The sequence below is a fragment of the Schistocerca cancellata genome, chromosome 1 (genome assembly GCF_023864275.1).
Source record: "Schistocerca cancellata isolate TAMUIC-IGC-003103 chromosome 1, iqSchCanc2.1, whole genome shotgun sequence".
Classification (NCBI taxonomy): Eukaryota; Metazoa; Arthropoda; class Insecta; order Orthoptera; family Acrididae; genus Schistocerca; species Schistocerca cancellata.
The window spans coordinates 1,096,038,320-1,096,051,164 of record NC_064626.1 but is presented as its reverse complement, the minus strand read 5'-3'; the positions used below and the strand labels follow the sequence as shown (position 1 = coordinate 1,096,051,164).

The 12,845-nt window shown below is 45.1% G+C and overlaps 1 protein-coding gene across 14 annotated transcripts in view; it reads right to left on the bottom strand.

The window, feature by feature from the left end:
• The window catches only part of LOC126091654 (serine-rich adhesin for platelets), a 443,990-nt gene that overhangs the window by 278,589 nt on the left and 152,556 nt on the right, over nt 1-12,845 (bottom strand). The window lies entirely within an intron of this gene.

Genomic DNA, 12,845 nt, shown 5'->3' with positions numbered 1-12,845 from the left:
CTGTCAGCCCAAGCGTCTGTTTCTTAACGGTGACTGCAAAACATAACAAGGTGACTTTCGTGAGCTGTCGTGCTCTCAAGGAAGAAAGTATGACTGAAGTGAAAGATGAGTTCCATGCGCAGCTTGAAGCAGTGATGGATATCGTCCCAAGCGGATTCTTGAGGATGCTTATAGGTGATATGAATACTAAAGCTGGGAATGAGTAAGTATTTCGAGACACAAAAGGAAGACATAGCCTGCATGTACTAAGCAACGATGATGATGTGAAGTTCACTAGCTTCGTCACACCAACAGGGCCGTTCATCTCCAGCACAAATTTCAGATTCAAAGGTTGAATTAACCAACTGGCGTGTACAGGGACTAATCCTCTAGGAAAACAGCCAAAACGGTTATCTTAGTGATTGTACCGTGGAAGAGTAGTTGGTAACCTTGTGACGGGTCGAAATGCCATCGGAAACAAGTGCGATTCGAGTCACAAAAAGTGCAATCGTACCACTAACGAAAACTGCTGTTTACAAGGGATCAGTTCTTTGTGTGTGTGTATGTGCATCGTTGAACTTATGAGGGATGGGTGGTATACAACGTGCAGAGAGAACAAGTACGTAGTCCAAATGTCCTTTCCAAGTACGCCAACAAAAAGATTCTACTTACCTATGTTGTGCATTAATCACAGATGGTTCTCTTCGGAACAAGTAACCTGTTTCTGCCTTCTCGTGCTCCTGATTATTGTCTACCGACGAGTCAGATTCCGCCAATGTACTGAACATCGTTACTGACACCAACAGTACGAAAAATTGGGTGCATACCGATCCAGTGTAACAAGTGTTGCAGAATGGTACCTTCTAATGTCGAAGAAAGATGGATGCAGAACAATTTCAGTGGATCCCATGACCATTGCAATAGCACAACTGTGTATTTTCTCAACATTATCGGTCACTGGGGAAGTATTACACTGAGGTGACAAAAGTCATGGGACACCTCCTCGTATATTGTCGGACATCCTTTTGCCCAGGGTAGTGCAGCAATCGACGTGGCATGGACTCCACAAGTCGTTAGAAGTCCTCTGTAGAAATAGTGAGCCATGCTGTAATTATAGCCGTCAATAATTGCGGAAGTGTTGCCGCTGCAGGATTTGGAGCACGAATCGATCTCTCAATTATTAGGTGAACATAACCATTTCCAGTCAATGATCGGTCCATCTGTACCAGAGGACACAATCCTTTCCACACACACACAGTCCACAGAATTGTGGAGCCACCACCGGTTTGCACAGTGTCTTATTAACAGCTTGGGTGCATCGCGTCGTGGGGTCTGAGCCACACTCTAACCTTGCCATCAGCTCTGATCAACTGAAATCGGGTCTCATCTGACCAGGTTACAGGTTTCCACTCGTCTAGCGTCCAAACGATATTGTCACGAGCCCAGGAGAGGCTCTGCGGGCGATATCGCGCTGTTAGCAAAGGTACTCGTGTCGGTCGTCTCTGCCATAGCCTGTTAACATCAACTTTTCTCCTCACTGTCCGAACGGATACGTCCCACATTGATTCCCGCGGTCATTTCACGTAGTGTTGCTTGTCTATTAGCATTGACAACTATAAGCAAACTACGCTGCTCTCGGTCGTTAAGTGAAAACCGTTGGTCACTGCTTTGTCCATGTTGAGAGATAATGCCTGAACTTTGTTATTCTCGGAACACTCTTGACACTGTGAATCTTTCAATATTGAGTTCGCTAACGATTTAAGAAATGGAACGTCCCATGCTTCTAGCTCCAACCAACATTCCACTTTCAGAGCTGTTACTTCCCGTCGTGCGGTCATAAGCATGTCGGAAACTTTTTCACACGAATAATCCGAGTACAAACGACAGTTCCGCCAATGCACCGCCAGTGCACTTATGCCTTGTGTACGCGATACTAACGCATCCTGTTTATCTGCATATTGCTATCCCATGTATTGTATACAGATAATAGAAGTATGTGTACACCTTTTGCATGTTGCAGTGGATTCTGACTTAGTTTCCGTGGAGGACAACAAGGTTGGAATACCGAAGACTCTGGAACATGAGGGCATCACAAAACTGACGAGCTGCCTATTTGTTGGACCTGAATCCAAAAGAGAGTCCGTGGATCTCAATTGGAAAAGGATCGAGCAGTTTGCTATCTCCGAAAACTGTGAAATCGCATAATGAAACAACACCTACAGAACTTCTGTATAGTCCCTTGGAGAGTGTCTTAAACACATGCAGGTCGCATCATTATCCCCGGACGGCCTACTCCTTAAAGATTTGTTGGCATGGTTGCCATAACAACAATGCTTGACGCTGCACGATATAGCTTCGAGTAACTTACAGCTTTTCGTTTTTGCTGTCATGTGCCTGTCCGTGATGGAAATTCTGACGGAACGTGCCATGCGACAGTACGATGTTTTGATGTTCCAGTACCTAATAAACGCAATCTAAATGGTATATTATTGTATAGTATTGACCTTTAATCAATCATCAGATTATCATGGTTCAAGCATTGAATTTAGTGACGTTAGGTGTAAGTACCGAGATGCCCTTTTCCCAATGCTGCCTCTGTATTATTTAATTTATTCGTCATAATTGGTGTTTTTTGAAAACTCGGAACAGTATCATTCATGATTTGAATAATTAAACATTGTACCAGTTATGTTTCATTCATGCACAGCTAGATACCTTTCACATTATCAAGTGCAAAGACTTACATTATTATTTTATGTGTCTGTTACTCAGCTTCTCTTGCCCTGCAGTCGTCTTTTTGTGGTCTTGCTGGAATCGGAAAATATAAACCTTGTGATTTTTTACGTGCTAATATTAGAAAATAGTATTTTTTCTGTCTATTTTCATGTGCTGTATCCCTTCATTGTGAAGAAATATGTACACACACAAACCATTACTCACACCCTTAATTTTTGTGTGAAATCGAAATATGGTACAAATATATTTCTTCATATACCTCTGTGCGAGTTGTTATTCGTGCTATGTCATTTTCACAGTCTCCAAGAGAGCGAAACGCGGTGACTAAACAACACTCGTAGTTTCCTACATTAAAACCGGTTCCTGCAAATTTCAAGGCATTTTTCAGCAAAATTTTAGGTGTCATTCTTCAGGTATGTCCCTCTGCGTCCAATACGATAGTGACCATTTACGCTGCCATTCTTCGCATGTGCTCGATTTGTCCTATTAGCTGGATGTGGTGGGAACCTCTTGCATAAGACCAGTATGACAACTATATCGTAAACATGTTTTGTAAGCTCACTCTTTCATAAGTGAACTTCAGTTTCCATTACCCTAACAGTTAATCGATACTTGCAGTTCGCTTTACTGATTGACCCATATCCCTCGTACTACTGCTGCTAAGTATCCACATGATACAGCATTTTACGTGTGGTTCATTATGATGTTGTCAATGGCTACTACATGAAACTTTACATTTTTATACATTAAGGATTGCTTACAGTTTATGATACACACTGATTTTCTGTCGAGATAAATTTTTATCCAGTGACACTTCCTCTTACAAACGTTTTTTCTTTAGTGGAAGTCGGTGCGTTACTGATTCGAATGCGTTTGGGAAATACAGAAACAATGAAAACAGGGCTATGTCAGCTCATGGCTTATAGGAAAATAGAGATCTTTTGCACTTTTTATCTATGTTGGTAGCCATTGGGAAACTGTTTGGTTCCCTGCAGGTCATGGACTGAGTACATGTTGTAGCAAACCCTCTGATGTCAGTAAAGGTGAGTGATATATTACTACGCTCTGTATCTCAGTTCTGTCACCTTTTTGAGAGTAAATATGACTTAAGCTCTTTCTTAGGAACACTCTCAAAAAGATATGTCTGGCGCCGTTCACGCCCGTTTTATATCCTACCAGGCGTGGGCCTGGTAACAACACTAAACATGAACAACAATAATGTTCTTTGCTGGCCGTTCTGCCTGTCACAGAGTAACAACTGTAATCATTTACTTACCCGCCATGGTATGTACGAGTACAAAGTTACGTTGAGAACCGACCTTGTCTTCTGAGTGGTTACATTTTTTTGGAGCGCGGAGCCTGTGTATTAAGGTTGGTGATTGTTCCCTAGCTTCGAGGTCTCTGTGGAATCATCTTTAAACAAGACAACAGAATAGTTGCCTGTGCTGCCCTGAAGTACATCCATACAGAAAATGTTCGACTGTTACCCTGATCATCACGTTATCCAGATCTATCATCCAATGAAAACACCTGTTATGTTTTCCCATGAGACTGACACGGCACCACTCGCCAGGGAATGCTGGGACAGAACTGAAGCAGCATGACTGACGTAGGCTTGTGTGTCAAAAAATTGGTTCAAATGGCTCTGAGCACTATGGGACTTAACTTCTGAGATCATCAGTCCCCTAGAACTTAGAACTACTTAAACCTAATCAACCTAAGGACATCACACACATCCATACCCGAGGCAGGATTCGAACCTGCGACCGTAGCGGTCGCGCGGTTCCAGACTGTAGCGCCTAGAACCGCTCGGACACTCCGGCCGGCTTTGTGTGTCATCCAAGCTGGATACCCCGCCAGGTTGAAGCCATTATTTCTCCTAGAGATGGCAACTCTGTATGCTGCATTTAGCATCTTGTATACCCCAAATTACCTGTAGTGTCAATCACGTACTCTTCATGCACCAAAGTGTATGCATAACAAGCAAAATTTCGTTATTTGTCATCTTTCCTGGCTTTGCATTTTTAATCGAAAATAGTGTTGATGGTATGAAGCTTTGTGTCGATTCTTGAGACATGCTCGGATATTAAGCGAGGGAAATAGCTTTGAATTCTGGGCCGGCAGGCAGCATACACGCTGCTCACAGTAAAACAGTGTCCGCCCCCGCCAGCTGAGCGGTCAGCGCGACAGAATGTCAATCCTAAGGGCCCGCGTTCGATTCCCGGCTGGGTTGGAGATTTTCTCCGCTCAGGGACCGGGTGTTGTGTTGTCGTAATCATCATCAATTCATCCCCATCGACGCGCAAGTTACCGAAGTGGAGTCAAATCGAAAGACTTGCACCCGGCGAATGGTCTACCCGACGGGAGGCCCTAGTCACACGAAATTTACATTTATAGTAAAACAGTTTATTCGTAGCAGAATCCTGAGACTGTGAATATACATGACGTCCCGCTACATCCTATCTCACGGAGTGCTTGGCTTACAACGTTATGAGGAAGCGTACATAGAGTTTGGAAAGAGAGGGAAGAGCCAGTAACATGTTGAAGCTTTGCGTCGATCCGTGACTTGTGGTCGAATGGCAACGCACTGCTCACGAAAGGCAAGGATCGGAGGTCGAATTCTGGTCCACTGCACAGCGTTGACTAGCTTCTTACGATAAGCGTAGCAAAGCCCAACGAATAAAAGATTAAGTCACTCCCAGGAGACAGCATGTTAATAATGGGTAACACCGCCTCTGTCCTCATCTCAGTTCGGCGAGCAAGAGTGTCTGCACATTTCTTCAGGCATCTCTTGTCCAGCTGAAGCCGCTCATTGATTATTAGATATCCTAGAGCTATCGAATTATGGGGATGTTGACTGATACGTTTCACCCACTATTCCTAAAAGTCCTAGATGTTTTCTGTGCGATTGAAGATACCATGTTTTAGTGGGCCAGTTGCGCCATAGGGTGCCTAAGTGCCCGTCAACCCAGGAATGTATTCGTGCAATCCTGAGTTGTGATACTGGAAGACGCTAGTGCCCGTAACATACTCATCATGAAGACGTAAGAGAAAGGGCAACAGTTGGTCCCCGAGAAAGTTGAGATAACCATCCCGGTTCACATGCATGGCAACCACGGTAACCTAAATGACAGGATATGGAAATCGCCCCAAAACATCACAGAGGACCATCTTCGGCCTGAACAAAACCCATCGCACACTGCGGCTTAAACGCCTCATTAGGCCATTAGTGCTCTCGATAAGTCGCATCATTGAGAAAGAAGACCAAGGCCTCAAGTCACCTGCTATTCTTGAGAAAGAAGACCACACTACATGCCTCAAGTCACCTGCTATTCAATTTCAGTGTTGTCTGGATTATTGGAGACGTGTAACTTTATATGCCTCTGTGAGCAATGTATTTTGTAAGTTACGTGATTCCAAGTGTCCCTTCACAATGCTCGTTCGGAAACTGGTTGAGATGGTCGTGCATTCACGGACACCACTAATTCATGTCAACTTTAAAAACCGATTCTCATTGACAATGCATCACTCTCCTGTCCATTCCCTAATGGTTAGGAGCCCTATACAATCACTGTTCTTAATGTCGCGTTATATGGCTTGCGACTGGTACACCATTATTTGTAGACAGCGTCCACCAGTCTTACTGCGCTGATTCAGCACAACCGACTGGTACCAGTTCTACACCATTTATCGCACTCCGAAGCAACCAGTGTGCTCTCTTACTGCAATGACTACTATTTTGGCCGTTGAGAGCCGGGCGGTCTGAGGCGCTGCAGTCATGGACTGTGCGGCTGATGGTTCAAATGGCTCTGAGCACTATGGGATTTAACATCTATGGTCATCAGTCCCCTAGAACTTAGAACGACTTAAACCTAACTAACCTAAGGACAGCACACAACACCCAGCCATCACGAGGCAGAGAAAATCCCTGATCCCGCCGGGAATCGAACCCGGGAACCCGGGCGTGGGAAGCGAGAACGCTACCGCACGACCACGAGATGCGGGCTGTGCGGCTGATCCCGGCGGAGGTTCGAGTCCTCCCTCGAGCATGGGTGTGTGTGTTTGTGGCCGGCCAAAGTGGCCGTGCGGTTAAAGGCGCTGCAGTCTGGAACCGCAAGACCGCTACGGTCGCAGGTTCGAATCCTGCCTCGGGCATGGATGTTTGTGATGTCCTTAGGTTAGTTAGGTTTAACTAGTTCTAAGTTCTACGGGACTAACGACCTCAGAAGTTGAGTCCCATAGTGCTCAGAGCCATTTGACCCATTTTTTTGTGTTTGTCGTTAGGATAAATTAGGTTAAGTAGTGTGTAAGCTTAGGGACTGATGACCTTAGCAGTTAAGTCCCATAAGATTTCACACACATTTGAACATTTTGTCCGTTGAGCTTACTTGACTTAGAGTAAAAGGATTAGTCGTCTTACATGGTGTGTTCGGTGATGGGGTAATTCCACACTCTCTGGCGCAGAGTCCACACTACGTACGTGTGTGTAGATTCGCGAAGCGTCTCCGGAGGAGCAGACACCGCCGGCCCCTGAGGTCGCAGCGAAGGGCAGCGGGGCCGGCGGGCGCGCTGGCAGCTCGCCCGGCCCCCTGGCGAGCGCATTGTCTTTATGAGCGCCGCTATTTATACTCGGCGCTCATGTCAACAAAAGCGCGACGACGCTCGCCAATATTTTCCACAAGTTCTATTACTGACCCACGTCCCTTGCACTTGAGAATCCGCTGTTATCCTTTTAAATTATTCGTTTGCTTACTCAAAGCGTAGCCAGAGCTTTTGTCTGCAGATCGAGTTGTTTTTAGGATTCTGTCTGGAACGACTTACTCCTACCGCGCGTTTGTAGAAATAAACCGATTTCTTTGCTACTAGGCAGAGGTTTGCCAAGAATGCATTCCAGTACAGTCTTGTGTTGCATTTGGCTCGTATGTGAGGCGTATTTTGTTTGATAATATTAACCGTACCTTGGAGATCCAGGCCATTACAGATAGAAATGGGGTGAGAAGGTCTTGGCCGAACCCTTGCTCAGAGGATTATGCCGGCACTCACCTTGTAATGTAAAAGGCGCACTGCATACATTTTCCATAGGCCGCTGTCTCCTAAAGAGAGGACTGCACTGGGGGATTCTGCGCTCACATGCCTGCCTAGCGAGGTTTCCACTAGTCTTCAGCTGTGCAAGTTTTCGTATTTTGGCGGTAGTGGAAAAATAGAAAGAGCAAGGATCTTCTTCCACGACGGATGACTTAGCGGCCTTTAGCTGTGCAGAAGGTCCCACGCTAGACGACGCCAGAACACGCAATGTCCAGTAGAAACTGTTATCATTAGCATTAAAGTATTACAGAAGATGTACCATAGGCAAAACTGACAGGGAAGCTCTTGAAGTAATGTCTGTCGCTGAGGACAGGGCGTGCTATAAAAAATTGTTCAAATGGCTCTGAGCACTATGGGACTTAACATCTGAGGTCATCAGTCCCCTAGAACTTAGAACTACTTAAACCTAACTAACCTAAGGACATCACACACATCCATGCCCGAGGCAGGATTCGAACCTGCGACCGTAGCAGTCTCGCGCTTCCAGACTGAAGCGCCTAGAACCGCACGGCCACCGCGGCCGGCGGGCGTGCTACATAAATGCGGTAGTGAGTAAGGTGTGTACTGTGATGTGCTCTAGAACAGAATGGTACACTCCGTTCTAAAGACATTGACATATATGAAATTACGCCAACAATGTAACAATGAGTGACTTAATGAGGTTCTAATGATATAAATATATTACTTTGTCTCCTCTTCAGCACACCGATATTTCTGAATAATATTGGTAAAATTTTTCATTTGTGTGTTTACGGTATCGGTAACTGCTGTGTATATAATTATTAATACTGTTACTGTGTAGTCGTACATAACTAATACTGAAATGCGTTGTTTCACTACGATTCTCGTTTCGTTTTATTCAGTTAAGATAACGCCAGTGATACAGGTTTCTTATCCGTTTCTTCCATACAATAGGAATATGATATCTCCACCCATTTCTCACTATAATTATCCCCTTTCCCATTGGAGCTGTACATTCAAAATGAGAGACCACAAACAGCGAACAGTGAAGCACAGCAACGCTGACAACGAAGTCTAGTAGCGGCGATATTTTTTTTTTTACAGTAAGACAGTCCATTGACAGGCGAGGGTGGGAGGGAGAGAGGGGAAGGAATGTTTCGCTAGTCCCTACTTCACCTTCACAGGGATCTCTCCTGAGCTGTCTGCTGTACCATTTATGCAATAATAACTAGTGGAGATTTATGTCTGGCAGTGCATCCTTTCTGTTTTGCTCCGTGAAGCCATGGCACACATAATGGTGCCACACACTAACTAGAACACAGAGAGCAGACATTCACCTTCGGCATCTGCTGCAACGCGTTCGCCAGTTTGGAACAATTTGGCCGTATCGACTAATTATTTTGATGCTATGTGATTAAATAATAACCCACCACACATCCGGAATTTCGTTTGAACTACCGGTTGGAGTAGTAAAGGCGACGACGGAAATGGCCTTAAAATTGTAAGAAAGGGCAAATATAATAGTGCTTGTCAACATTGACGACTTTAGAGATAAGACAATAGCTGTTGTGGAGAAGGGTAGGGACAGCACGTGACAATGGCCTTGTGGGAAGACCTGAACGGAATACAAATCGAAGGACGCAGACACTGAGCCTCTTTTGATGTTGATAGTGTCGGTGCTGCTAGTTCCGTATTTGAATGCCCATGCACATCCTATAGCTTTTTAATAATTTACTGTTGTCGTTACTTGCGTGCATGTTTAATTACATGCAAGTATACAGCCTTTCGCGGCCGCTGTCTTGGTGGTAAACTCTTCCAGGTTGTTAGTTCGTCATATTCCTCTTCAGTTTCTTCCTACACAATCGACGTTCAGACCCTCTGCTGAGAGTCTTCTGGTGTTTCAGGTTCAGCTAACCGACGATTGTTTAAGAAGAGGCCTCACAACGTGGAAGATTTTACCTTGAGTGTTTAAATCTGCCAGAAACCGTGTGTACTACTGCTACAACTCTACAGTGCAACTTTCCTAAAAAGTTTCTACTGGGTTACAGTTTTTCGGCCGCGCGGGATAGCCGTGCGGTGTAACGCGTCTTTTCACGGTTAGCAAAGCTCACCCCGTCGGAGGTTCGAGTCCTCACTCGGGCGTGGGTGTGTGTGTTGTCCTTAGCGTAAGTTAGTTTAAGCTAGATTAAGTAGTGCGTAAGCCTAGTGACCGATGAACTAAAACAAAAATAGTTGTTCGTTGTCTGCACATCCACCAGGTATCGGGCATCTACTGTTAGCTTCTGTCACTAGGTAGTGGTTGTGGCCTAACGGCTCTAGGCGCTTCAGTCCGGAACCGCGCTGCTGCTACGGTCGCAGGTTCGAATCCTGCCTCGGGCATGGATGTGTGTGATGTCCTTAGGTTAGTTAGGCTTAAGTAGTTCTAAGTCTAGGGGACTGATGATGTTAAGTCCCATAGTACATAGAGCCATTTGAACCATTTTTTGAACTAGGTAGTGTCTTAACGTGGCCGAATGAAATTCTCACTCTGCTTTGGAGTGTGCACTGATACGAAACGTCCTGGCAGATTAAAACTGTATGCCGGATCTAGACTCGAACTCGGGACCTTTGCCTTTCGCGGGCAAGTGCTCTACCATCTGATGTACCCAAGCGAGCCTCACGACCCCTCCTCACAGCTTCAGTTCCACTACTACATTGTCTGCTACCTCCCTGGGTAGTTCAGATGGCAGAGCACTTGCCCGCGAAAGGCAAAGGTCCCGAGTTCGAGTTTCGGTCCGGCACACAGTTTTAATCTGCCAGGAAGTTTCATGTGAGCACACACTCCGCTGCAAGTTTCCGCAATATCCTTTCTTACAGGAGTGCAAGGTCTGCAGGATAGCTTCTGTGAAGTTTGGAAGATACGAGACGAGGGACTGGCGGAATTGAAGCTGTGAGGACGGATCGTGAGTTGTGGTTGGGTAGCTCAGATAGTAGAGCACTTGCAAAGGCAAAGGTCCCGCTTTCGGGTCTCGGTTCGTCACACAGTTTTAATCTGCCGGGAAGTTTCACTGTCTTGTTTTCTCTATCCCAGTAACTCGTCAGTCGCTCAAATTAGACAGTTAGGACTATTAGGACACAGTTCCAATCCAACGGCGCCAGTATGGAAACGTCTGCTCACACATTTGTGTTTCTTCCTAATTGGCAGCAAGTGTTTACAGATGGCAAATCCACGAAAGGTAGAAATGCTGTGGGTAGGCGTTTGGAGAGAACAATAATCTTCCAGCGTCCTTAGACTGCCCTTGTAGACCCATACATCTACATCTACATCTACATCTATACTCCGCGAGCCACCTTACGGTGTGTGGCGGAGGGTACTTATTGTACCACTATCTGATCCCCCCTTCCCTGTTCCATTCACGAATTGTGCGTGGGAAGAACGACTGCTTGTAAGTCTCCGTATTTGCTCTAATTTCTCGGATCTTTTCGTTGTGATCATTACGCGAGATATATGTGGGCGGTAGTAATATGTTGCCCATCTCTTCCCGGAATGTGCTCTCTCGTAATTTCGATAATAAACCTCTCCGTATTGCGTAACGCCTTTCTTGAAGTGTCCGCCACTGGAGCTTGTTCAGCATCTCCGTAACGCTCTCGCGCTGACTAAATGTCCCCATGACGAATCGCGCTGCTTTTCGCTGGATCATGTCTATCTCTTCTATTAATCCAACCTGGTAAGGGTCCCATACTGATGAGCAATACTCAAGAATCGGACGAACAAGCGTTTTGTAAGCTACTTCTTTCGTCGATGAGTCACATTTTCTTAGAATTCTTCCTATGAATCTCAACCTGGCGCCTGCTTTTCCCACTATTTGTTTTATGTGATCATTCCACTTCAGATCGCTCCGGATAGTAACTCCTAAGTATTTTACGGTCGTTACCGCTTCCAATGATTTACCACCTATGGCATAATCGTACTGGAATGGATTTCTGCCCCTATGTATGCGCATTATATTACATTTATCTACGTTTAGGGAAAGCTGCCAGCTGTCGCACCATGCATTAATCCTCTGCAGGTCTTCCTGGAGTACGTACGAGTCTTCTGATGTTGCTACTTTCTTGTAGACAACCGTGTCATCTGCAAATAGCCTCACGGAGCTACCGATGTTGTCAACTAAGTCATTTATGTATATTGTAAACAATAAAGGTCCTATCACGCTTCCTTGCGGTACTCCCGAAATTACCTCTACATCTGCAGATTTTGAACCGTTAAGAATGACATGTTGTGTTCTTTCTTCTAGGAAATCCTGAATCCAATCACAAACCTGGTCCGATATTCCGTAAGCTCGTATTTTTTTCATTAAACGTAAGTGCGGAACCGTATCAAATGCCTTCCTGAAGTCCAGGAATACGGCATCAATCTGCTCGCCAGTGTCTACGGCACTGTGAATTTCTTGGGCAAATAGGGCGAGCTGAGTTTCACATGATCTCTGTTTGCGGAATCCATGTTGGTTATGATGAAGGAGATTTGTATTATCTAAGAACGTCATAATACGAGAACACAAAACATGTTCCATTATTCTACAACAGATTGACGTAAGCGAAATAGGCCTATAATTATTCGCATCTGATTTATGAACCTTCTTGAAAATGGGAACGATTGCGCTTTCTTCCAGTCGCTAGGTACTTTACGTTCTTCCAGCGATCTACGATAAATTGCTGATAGAAAGGGGGCAAGTTCTTTAGCATAATCACTGTAGAATCTTAAGGGTATCTCGTCTGGTCCGGATGCTTTTCCGCTACTAAGTGATAGCAGTTGTTTTTCAATTCCGATATCGTTTATTTCAATATTTTCCATTTTGGCGTCCGTGCGACGGCTGAAGTCAGGGACCGTGTTACGATTTTCCGCAGTGAAACAGTTTCGGAACACTGAATTCAGTATTTCTGCCTTTCTTCGGTCGTCCTCTGTTTCGGTGCCATCGTGGTCAACGAGTGACTGAATAGGGGATTTAGATCCGCTTACCGATTTTACATATGACCAAAACATTTTAGGGTTCTTGTTTAGATTGTTTGCCAATGTTTTATGTTCGAATTCGTTGAATGCTTCTCTC